This window comes from Chrysemys picta, chromosome 9 (assembly GCF_011386835.1).
Source record: "Chrysemys picta bellii isolate R12L10 chromosome 9, ASM1138683v2, whole genome shotgun sequence".
NCBI classification, from domain to species: domain Eukaryota; kingdom Metazoa; phylum Chordata; order Testudines; family Emydidae; genus Chrysemys; species Chrysemys picta.
The window spans coordinates 12,034,177-12,043,991 of record NC_088799.1 but is presented as its reverse complement, the minus strand read 5'-3'; the positions used below and the strand labels follow the sequence as shown (position 1 = coordinate 12,043,991).

The 9,815-nt window shown below is 48.2% G+C and overlaps 1 long non-coding RNA gene across 2 annotated transcripts; it reads left to right on the top strand.

Moving 5' to 3' along the window:
* The first annotated feature begins 358 nt into the window (after positions 1 to 358).
* On the top strand, positions 359 to 9,524 carry LOC112059900 (uncharacterized). 2 transcript variants are annotated; one of them, XR_002889165.3, is made up of 3 exons: positions 359 to 581; positions 7,867 to 7,944; positions 8,537 to 9,524. It is a non-coding gene; the product is annotated as an uncharacterized LOC112059900 (long non-coding RNA). The 2 variants fall into 2 exon arrangements; XR_002889166.3 differs by lacking the exon at positions 359 to 581 and adding an exon at positions 4,490 to 4,639.
* Positions 9,525 to 9,815: the final 291 nt, after the last annotated feature.

Sequence of the window (9,815 nt, the reverse complement as noted above, 5' to 3'; positions counted from 1 at the left end):
TGAATGAGAAACATTCTAATCTTCTGGCTGGGAGCACACCTTGCTGTGTCAATTTCGTCTACCCACTTGCTGATATCAACAACCTCCACTGTAAAGGAGACAGTTTAAAAGAGTCGTCTTTGCCAGGCACATTGGTTCTCTGTGCCAGTGGCACTTTCTCAGTTTGAATCGCTATAATGCCAGCCAAGTAGGGAGGATTGAAAATTATCACAAAAGCACCAGGCCAGGAGTGTCAAGCTACTGCCTGGAAAAACACAAAAATGCTGTTTGATTCATTCCTGTTGCTCCTGACATATAAACTAGGTAACTAACCTGACCTGTGACTGCTTCTCCAAGAAACTGGCTGGGACATGACAAATATGCCTTTCAACATACCACAGATGATTACAAAGAGAGCAATGGGAATAAAACAAAGCCTTATGGTTACATTATGAAAAACAAGACTCCACTTAAAAGAGAAAACCTGGCTGATGAGAAATGCTTAGGGGTCCATTCCACTCTTTACTGGGAGCTATCAACATGCATCAGAGAGCAGAAGTTGGCCTCCGATACCTGTGTGCACTTCCTATTAACATAAGCAGGTATTACGCATATACTTATTAGTGGGGACCCCTTTCGGGAGGAAAGGCATTTGGGCTGATTTTTTAAAAAGGCGTGTGAGGGGGTGTTTACCTCACACAAGGTGCGGAAAGCTTAATATGGGCTTTTAACCCGAGGCCAATTAACCAGCCTGGATGAACTGGGAGGGTGGGCCAGGACTAATTAAAAATAAAGCCCAGCTGGGGGAGAAAAGAGCTTTTTCTCCGTAAAGAGCTGTATGAGCCCAGTTGAGGAGAGCGAAAATGGGACATGCCCCCTGCCTGGGGAGCAGCCTGAAAAGAAGTCTTAGAGGGAGAAAAGACCAGACAGGCTTCTCCAGGGGTGAGCTGAAGGCCTAAGATGGGGCCTTGCCGAGCTAGAACTTGCCAGAAACCCCAAGCAAGGGGAGGAGTGTGCCTGCTTGTGGACTGGGGAGCTGCGACCAGAAGGTTTAATTTGAATACTTGACTTTTTTTGACTTTGCAGAGTTTAGCCCCTTCCAGGGCTACATAGTACATTTTCAAAGTGGTCTGGCTGGATGGCCAGGACATTCTTATGGCCAGAGTAGCCCAAAGGACAGCTGGGGAAACTGCTTCACATGTTGCTGCAGTACTGTATCCAGCCAGGAGGGGGCGGGTTGGGGCAGCAACTTTGCTACCGGCAGATTTTGGTTTTGCAAGACATTTTCATCAGTAATTGGCTGACGATGCAGGATATGCTGTTTCCCTCTGACTTCAGGCTGTAACATGAACTCTAGATTTTGAGGTCTAGGTAGCAATGGCGTGAGAGCTCCCGCTGAGACCTGATAAAGTAATGTCAGAGATGAGCCAGCTGGCACCATACTCATTACTCACACTTACCCTCTGACTGTACACGCAAATTCTGATTGTAGTTTGATGTCAAGCTCATAAGTATTGCTACTGATAACAGTAATTTTCTGGGCATAGATAAAAGCATTCCATTGCTCTTGGTGGGTAGATATATTATTTATTGATAGGCCTCAGAGCAGCCCCTCCCTTTTAGATGTCCCTAATTCATTCACCGAAGCTATTTGATGCATTACTACCTAGTGGAGCCACAGCCCTGACTCATATTTGTCGTCCATGTCAAGGATGTAAAGTTTACGCTTGTGTCCCGTTGTCTAGGCTATAAAGCTTCCTAAGACCAATGCAAGGTGGGTTTAACCTTATGCAGAATTGAATGGGCTCAGTTCTCCACTGTGTCGCACCATGTGTAGTCAGCTCGGCCTGTGCCAAGTGCGTGTTAAGCCTTATTAGTGAGTTGAACCACACTTCTGAGATGATTCTTCCCTGGGAAAAGTAAGTGCAAGCTGCTGCCGTTACCCTGGCTGGCTCTGAGGCCAAGAGTAAACTCCAAAAGTGGTGCTGCCCAGCCAAAAAGAACCAGGGGTAATAAAAATCTACACCACACCTACTCTCTAGTTGCCTTGATCAAGCTAATGTAAGTGGACAGGGTGGTACTGGAGCAGCTGGGAGGTGTAATGCTGTAATGTGAAGTGCAAAGCTGCTGTACAGGAACCTTTGTCAGTAACAACATCTCACATTGCCATGGTCCATATCTATATCTGCCCTGGTGCAGATGTCTGCCAGTGACGGGCGTGTCCCTTTTTCGAGCTCTTGTACCTATGTTGCCTTTTGGTACATGATTCTTGCTTGTCATGTAGTTCATGGAAATGGCAATCCATTTGCCCCCATGCAACCTGGGGAATCACTCTGTCAGACATGTTTACATGGAAGGAGCCTGCAAAAGCCATTGAGGGCTTGTATTAATGGAAGGATTGGAAAGGGGGAAAGAGGCAAAGCCCTTAGATTAGCAGCTGGTGTGAAGAGGTTCCTCAACATCCTGGCAGTGGATGCCAGGGCTGGTAAGAATCTTTGCAGGTGAATACATGATTGTGGTTCTAGTGCAGATGCTGGGGGTACTTTACAGTGGCTGTGGCATGGGAATCAGAGATTTCCCAGAGGGGCACTTGCCCTGTGCAGATTTTTTCAGCATTCACTGTAGGAACTGCTTGTGCCTATTCTCACATATGCCCAGCTCATCCTGTTCACCCTGCTCCACCCTATGCACTACCAGGATATTCAAGAAGATCAGTTCAGGGATGACAATCCTCCTGTGAGCTACTGAGGCAGAGACCAGGAAATGAATTGAAGGGACCGTGGGTGTAGCTGCATGGCTCATTCCTTTGACTCTTCCCTGTTACACAAAGCACCCTTTGTCTGCACTTGTGTGTTTCTGGTGTAAAAAGTGCTAGAAAACCAGGACTGTGTATCTTAGTGACACCAGAATTACCCATGAAGCGGCAGTGCTCATTCTGCACATGCAACCCAGAATCAAGGCCGATGTCTTTGCATTGCATTAATTCTTGGAGTTAATTGTGTGCCAGCCAGTTACATTTTAAACCTACAGTTGTGTGATTTCTCCATGTGGCTTTGTTTTTAAGGATGACCTAACAGGAAATCAGCACCATCAAATTCTTAGGCGTGAGATGTGCATTAAGCAATTAAACTGAGCAATAAATATAGCACTTGTTTTGACAAAGCCTTCATTTCCTATTCTGTTTTAACAACAAGAATAATCAAACTTCTGTAGAAAATCAGTTTCTGGTTCTACTGGGAAACATGCCAAGTTATTCGCAAGCAGCTTGGATGAACTGCAAACGGCAGGTTTCCTTGCTTTGGGCTGCCCACATGCTGGAGGGATCTCTGCAGCCAGCCCCTACCCCCTTTTGCCCACTCCCCAGTCTGATGGGAAAGAACCTTCTGTGGAGTGTTACCTTCTGCCATATGCAGGGTAAAGTCCCATTAGGTCAGTGCCCTGTGGCACCAGGCTCCAGTATGCTGGTTTCTTTGGGGTGAAGGCAGTGGGTAAGTCCCCTCTGTCCCATGCTGTGTTGCTGTTTGGGAGAGATGATGTGACTCAGCATTGGCTGAAACATGAAAGCAAAGCAGGTCCAATGAGAACAGATTCATTTTCTTTGCTGATGTTTGGTGAATTTGGCAATTCTGTGCTCATTTGATTTACCGGCCTTGGAGGTAAGCTACGATGCCCATAGAGTAGATCAGAACTGTAGCAGTTTCACCATGAAATAAAATTCAGACGCTCTGTTTAATCACAGCATCCAACTGTTTCCTTTTCTAGCCGAAGGGGCTGGCTTTTTGGCTCATTATGTGACTGGAACATGAAGGCTGTGAGGCTGACAAGGAGAGGAAACTCTGTCTCAGCACTTTCCAATACCCAGCCCCCAACTGGCTTCCTCTCCCCCCACCAATCCCCCAGCATTTGCTGCAGAACACTGTCTGCTGCCTAGCAACAGCACCGTGGGCGATGTCGCAAGGACTCAGACTGTGAAAGGGGAATAAACAACAGTTCCTGGATTTGTCTAGTGTTGCAGCTGTGGGAGGCTCATTGGCCTACCAGCATCTGTTGGAGATATTTTCAGAAACCAGGCTAATATACAAAAGACTCTGACTGCAACATTAATGATCATCTCTGGGCTTCTGATGGGTTTGAATTTTTCTCTGCATAGCCAGTGCTCAATGCCTGACTAGGTTTCAGAGTGGTAGCCGTGTAAGTCTGTATCAGCAAAAAGAACGAGGAGTCCTTGTGCCTGACTAGTAGCAGCAACCTGAGGACCCATGGCTGAAACCTAAATAAAACCTTTGGTGTCCATAGCAGTTTTGGGAAGAGGAAATATTAACCCAGATCCAGGTATTATTAAAAGTCCCGTATAAAGACAGCTGACATGTCACACAATCTGCATTTCACCGAGCACAAGGGTCTGGACTAGGGTTACCAACTTTGTAATATTTAAAAAACGGACACTCCAGCAGTGCCAGAACCTCCCCTGCCCTGCCTCTTCCTCCAGAGGCCCCGCCCCTACCCCCACCTCTTCCCCAAGGTCCTGCCTCCGTTTGCTCCTCTTCTCCCCTCCCCCATCACTCACTGCTCTTCCCCTCTCCGTCTCCTCCCAACCCACCTGGTTTGGGAGGGAATCGCCTCCGGAGCTAGAACTGGGAGCTGCAGCTGCCTGATGCAGGTAGGAGGTGGCCCTGGCTGAGGAGGGGCTGGCGCAGGTGATGACCAGTGTTCCGCAGAATGAATTTTGTTACGTGCACCATTATAGAAGTGATGTGTGACACATCATCTCCATATTGGTGCACATAACAAAATTCATGTGGCGGGGATGTTGCCAAGGAGTTTGGAGTGTAGGAGGGGGCTCAGGGCTGGGGCAGAGGGTTGGGGTGTAGGGGGGTGAGGACACCGGCTGGGGGCGCGGGCTCTGGGGTGGGGCTGAGGATGAGGGGTTCCGGGCTGGGGCAGAGGGTTGGGTGCGGGAAGGGGTGAGGGCTCCGGCTGGGGGTGCTGGCTCTGGGATGGGACCAGGGATGAGGGGATTGGGGTGCAGGCTTCTCTGGGGCTACAGCGGAAAGAGAGGACTCCCCCCAGCTCTCTCTCCTGAGCTGGGGGGAAGAGACACCTCTCCCTGCCGCGGCAGTTTTGGGGTTGGGGCGGTGGGATAGGTGCCTCTCCCCTGGCCATGGCAACTCCAGGCTGGCCTGGGTTGGGGCCGGGACCGGGGAGGGGCACCTCTCCCCTGGCTGCGACAGATCTGTCCGCAGTCTGGGCTGCCAGTGACGGTCTGTGGTTTCGGGCTCCCCGTCTGTCACTGCTGGCCCGGAGGAGCGGCAGCGACTGTGGACTCCTTTCCACCCCTGCCCTGTCACTGGCAGGCAGCCGGTGGCTGAGAGGAGTGAGCGGGTGGAGGGGGGGCGGAGAGAAGCCCTGTGCCGGTGGGCCTAGAGGAGCGCGGGGAGGGGCTGAAGAGGAGAGGAGCCAGCGCTGGCAGCCACTGGGCTGCAGCGCAAGTGAAGTGAAGCGCTAGGCTGGGCCAGCGGGGCTCCTTCTGAGCGTGGGCCTGCTGCCATTATAAACTCAGTACTGGCCGGGCCGGGCTGGGTTCGGGCCGGGGGAGGAGCGCCTCTCCCAGCCTCTGCAGGTCTGGGGCTGAGGGAGAGGCATCTCTCCCCGCCGTAGCCCTGAGTGCCTGTGTGGTGCTTAATAGGCTGCTGCGCGGCCATGCAGCTTAGAGGGAACTTAGGTGATGACCCAGCGCCTACCAGCCTCCCCTGCCCACACCAACAAGACTTTGGCTGTCCAATCAGTAGATCTGACCAGACACGGTCAGGTCCCCTTTTTGACAGGACTTTCCAGTTGAAAACCGAGCACCTGGCCACCCTAGTCTGGCCTTGAAAACTTCAGGAGTAAAAAGGAAAGGTGGAATCTCTCAACTGAGTAAAAAGAACCCACATACTCTGAGTAAACCCACATTGCAGCCGTTCAAAGTGTCAAGGGCCTGGGAGAGTAGAAAATACATTTCTATACAGGATTTACACACCCCTTTCAATCCTCTGGGGGCGGGGGGATTTTCATCATCAAATAGGGATAGAGACATGTGGCCCTTAGAAACCAAAAACACCCTTTAGCAAATTTCCCCCTACCCTAGGGATTGCCATATTCCCCACCTTTTTTGTTGTGATCTCTAATGCCAGGAGTCAGTGTGGAAAAGTTCTTTCAGCCTCCCCTGTCTGATATCTAAATCACCAGACAGAGGCAAGAAAGGGTAGGTTACGGGGGTAGGCCAGGCTTTCCAAACTAACTGCTGCCAGGAAGAATGCGGCTGAGAGTGACACATGATGCTAGTGGGGTAGAGAGGAGAAATCTACCACTTACTCAGTGCCCTGTGAGTAGGAATTTCAAATGTATTATCAGTCTGCTCTTTGCCATTGCTGTGCAAGGCTGGTTGTAGTTAGAATCAATGGCTTGTGAGGTCAGTGTGAATGGGTTAGGGCTGACACCATTGGAACTGTCCCGTTACCTGCAAGTTAAGACTTGAAGGACACAAGAAAAATGTAGGGCAGATGTGATGTCATCAACCTAGATCCTGCACGGTGATGTGGAGATGTTTGTATGATAACATATGTACGTTATGATGTCACAATATTGCATCATGACCATTTCACGATGTGGAATGCCAGCTTCACTACATTGTGTCTTATTGACTTTGTCCCAGAGGGCTCTGAAAAATCCTAGATCAGGGGTGGCCAACCTGTGACTCCGGAGCCACATGTGGCTCTTCAGAAGTTAATATGCGGCTCCTTGTATAGGCACCGACTCCGGGGCTGGAGCTACAGGCGCCAACTTTCCAATGTGCCGGGGGGTGCTCACTGCTCAACCCCTGGCTCTGCCACAGGCCCTGCCCCCACTCCACTCCTTCCCGCCCCCTCCCCTTCTTCTGCAGTGCCCTTCTTCCTCCCTTCTCCCCCCCAGAGCCTCCTGCACCCCACAAAACAGCTGATCGGGAGGTGCGGGGAGGAAGGGGGAGGCGCTGACGGGCAGCGGGACTGCCGGTGGATGGGAGGCTCTGGGAGTGAAGGGGAGGCGGGGAGCAGATGGGGGGCTGCTGCCGTATTACTGTGGCTCTTTGGCAATGTCCATTGTTAAATTCTGGCTCCTTCTCAGGCTCAGGTTGGCCACCCCGTCCTAGATTATATGTGCTGCAGTGTTCTCCAGAGTTGACAGTTCCAGAACTGGGCTTATTCTTTGCAATGTGGACTGGCTGTGCTGTAATTTATCTGATGGCCACTGAATGCAGCATGAAGAATGACGTTAAAATTTCCAGTGCTGTACCTGGGGTCTAACGTGAGCCTGCCAAGAGCTGAATCTGGTGTCATTTTTTTTTTTGGCCTAGAAATCTTTTATCAAAATGAAACACAAAGGGTCTCATACCTAAATAGCTTGTCCTAAAATGAGCCCCCAGTATTTGCCACTGCATCCATGTGTGCGCACAGAATTCACAAAACCAACACTGGATACATTTTGTACTGTTCCCATGGCGGTCAGATTTTTAAAGATGTATGTTTCTGTGCACCCAACTTGGCCACATGCAACTCTTGCAGCTGTTTTTGGTGCAGCCACTGTTGCAGAAAAGCAAGTTCATCATTCATGCGAAAACATCTTTTTAGATTGCAAGCTTCTTGGGATGGAAACCGTGACTTTAGTTATGTGGTGTTTATTGCTGAGCAAACTGTCGGTGCCAAATTAATAATAATATACTTAACCAAACTCATCCCTGGTATAAATCATTGAAGAAATGCTCTCATATAATATCTGTTTTGCAAGCATAGAAAAAAAAGTGGGCATGCTGTTTGGTTTGCACACCAGCACAGATGCTAAATCAACCTTCACATTTTTTATCTTGTTTAGCTTTGGGCACTATGGCTTACTGCTGAGATATGAAAATCATTACAGGTCACTGAAGGACAATGGAGCTATTTACACCAGGTAAGGATGTGACCCAATGCTTCTAATCTGTTTTTAGAAATACCATTTTTGGAGTATGGTGTTTCTGAGTCTGATATAACCTTGCCCAGACACAGTTTCTGGCTTGCTCCTACATTCCTAAGCAAGGAATGCAGGATCAGTCCCTTCTTAATACTGCATTGTATTGTAATTCCTTGATTGGCCCTAAGATGGCAGCTCCACACAGATTTATTAGTAAATTGGTTAGGCACAAGCAAAATGACCTACCTGGCAGTGTCCACACAAAGTAATACTCTGAGACAAACCAGTGTGGAATACATCTGAACACTTAACTACATATTTATAATTAAATGAAGGAAATGGAAAAATGCCATCCAGTTTCTAAGGCTACATCTGGTTCTGTTGTAAAGGTCATCTGGGAAGACAAGTGTGTGGCAGAATTCTTTCATGGCACAATTCATCACTGCTCACATTTCATTTTGCAGTTATAGGGTCTTAATATTTCCCAGTTACCTTTCATTTCTTGTGTAGGCTCCATGCTTTCTTCCATGCTGCCCCTCATGCAAGGAACCTTCCAATCCCAGTGCAAAAGATCCTTCTCTTCTCATTCCAGACTCACTTCTTCAATGAGGCCCGACACAGGAACCCATGCCATTTGTTTGCCTTCTCCACCCTATTTATAGGGGAGTGAAAGAGAGAAGGGAAAATGGATGACTACAGGAAGAAGAAAAAAGCCACAGAAAACACTATGACACTACGCCCCATATTCTTCATATTGTTATGATATGATTATGGCATAACTATGATGTATTTTATGCAAGATAGGTCATGTAAGATATAATTGAAAAGGTTATGATTCATTGAATATGATTATTCTATTTGTATGTATGTATCATTTTGGTATCTGAAGTTAAGAATATTGTCTATGTGTCTATTACAAATGTGTTTACACCTGGGGAACACCCACTAGGCAGAATGCAATCAGTCTAGATGGCTGGCTGGGAAGGGCCATTAGGGAGAACAATAAGTCTTAGAAGATGCTAATCTCCTACCCGGGAGGATGCTATAAACAGCCTCCAAGTCATGGTTGCTGTTTCCCTATAGGGGCATGTGACCAAGTCACCTGGTACTGGACTCCATCATAGAATACCAGTGTTTTTCCACTGAAAGGCATGGGACTCAAGCTTGGAGACAAAGGGTTCCCATCATATGCAAAAGCTCTTTAAGGCAGGGGAATGAGATCAGTGTGGTTCTTCACTGACTCCCCAAACAAAGGAGACTCTTGGAAACACCTGAGGAACAAGGATTGAATTGGGGGGAAAGGGCTGAACCCAGGCTAGAGGGATTTCTAGTCTGTGAAAAGAATATCTGGGGTTTTAAGATGCAAGCAAGTGCAGCTTGCCCTCAAGAATCTCTGAAAACTGCCTGAACCAACAATTAGGGTGAGAATTTGCTACTCATATCCAATTTCTTTAGTATATTAAGCTTAGATTGCATTTTTGTTTTATTTGCTAGGTAATCTGCTTTGATTTGTTTGCTATCCCTAATCATTTAAAATCTATCTTTTGTAGTTAATAAACTTGTTTTTGTTGTGTCTAAAACCAGTGTGTGGAAATCATAACTGGGGGGCAGGAAGCTGTTGCATATTTTCCTCCACATTGAGGGAGGGGGCAAATTTCATGAGTTTACACTGTACAGTCTCCTGTGCAGTGCAAGATGGTATAATTTGGGTTTACACCACAAAGGGGGGTGCGTGCATTAGGAACTGGGAGGTACCTTAGCTGAGCCTTCCCATGCAGAGCTAATCTCAGCATCTGTGTGTAGCTGCAACTGGGTGTGTCCCTACCTGTATGTGCTGGAGGGGGCTTGAGAGACTGTCACAGCAGTACAGT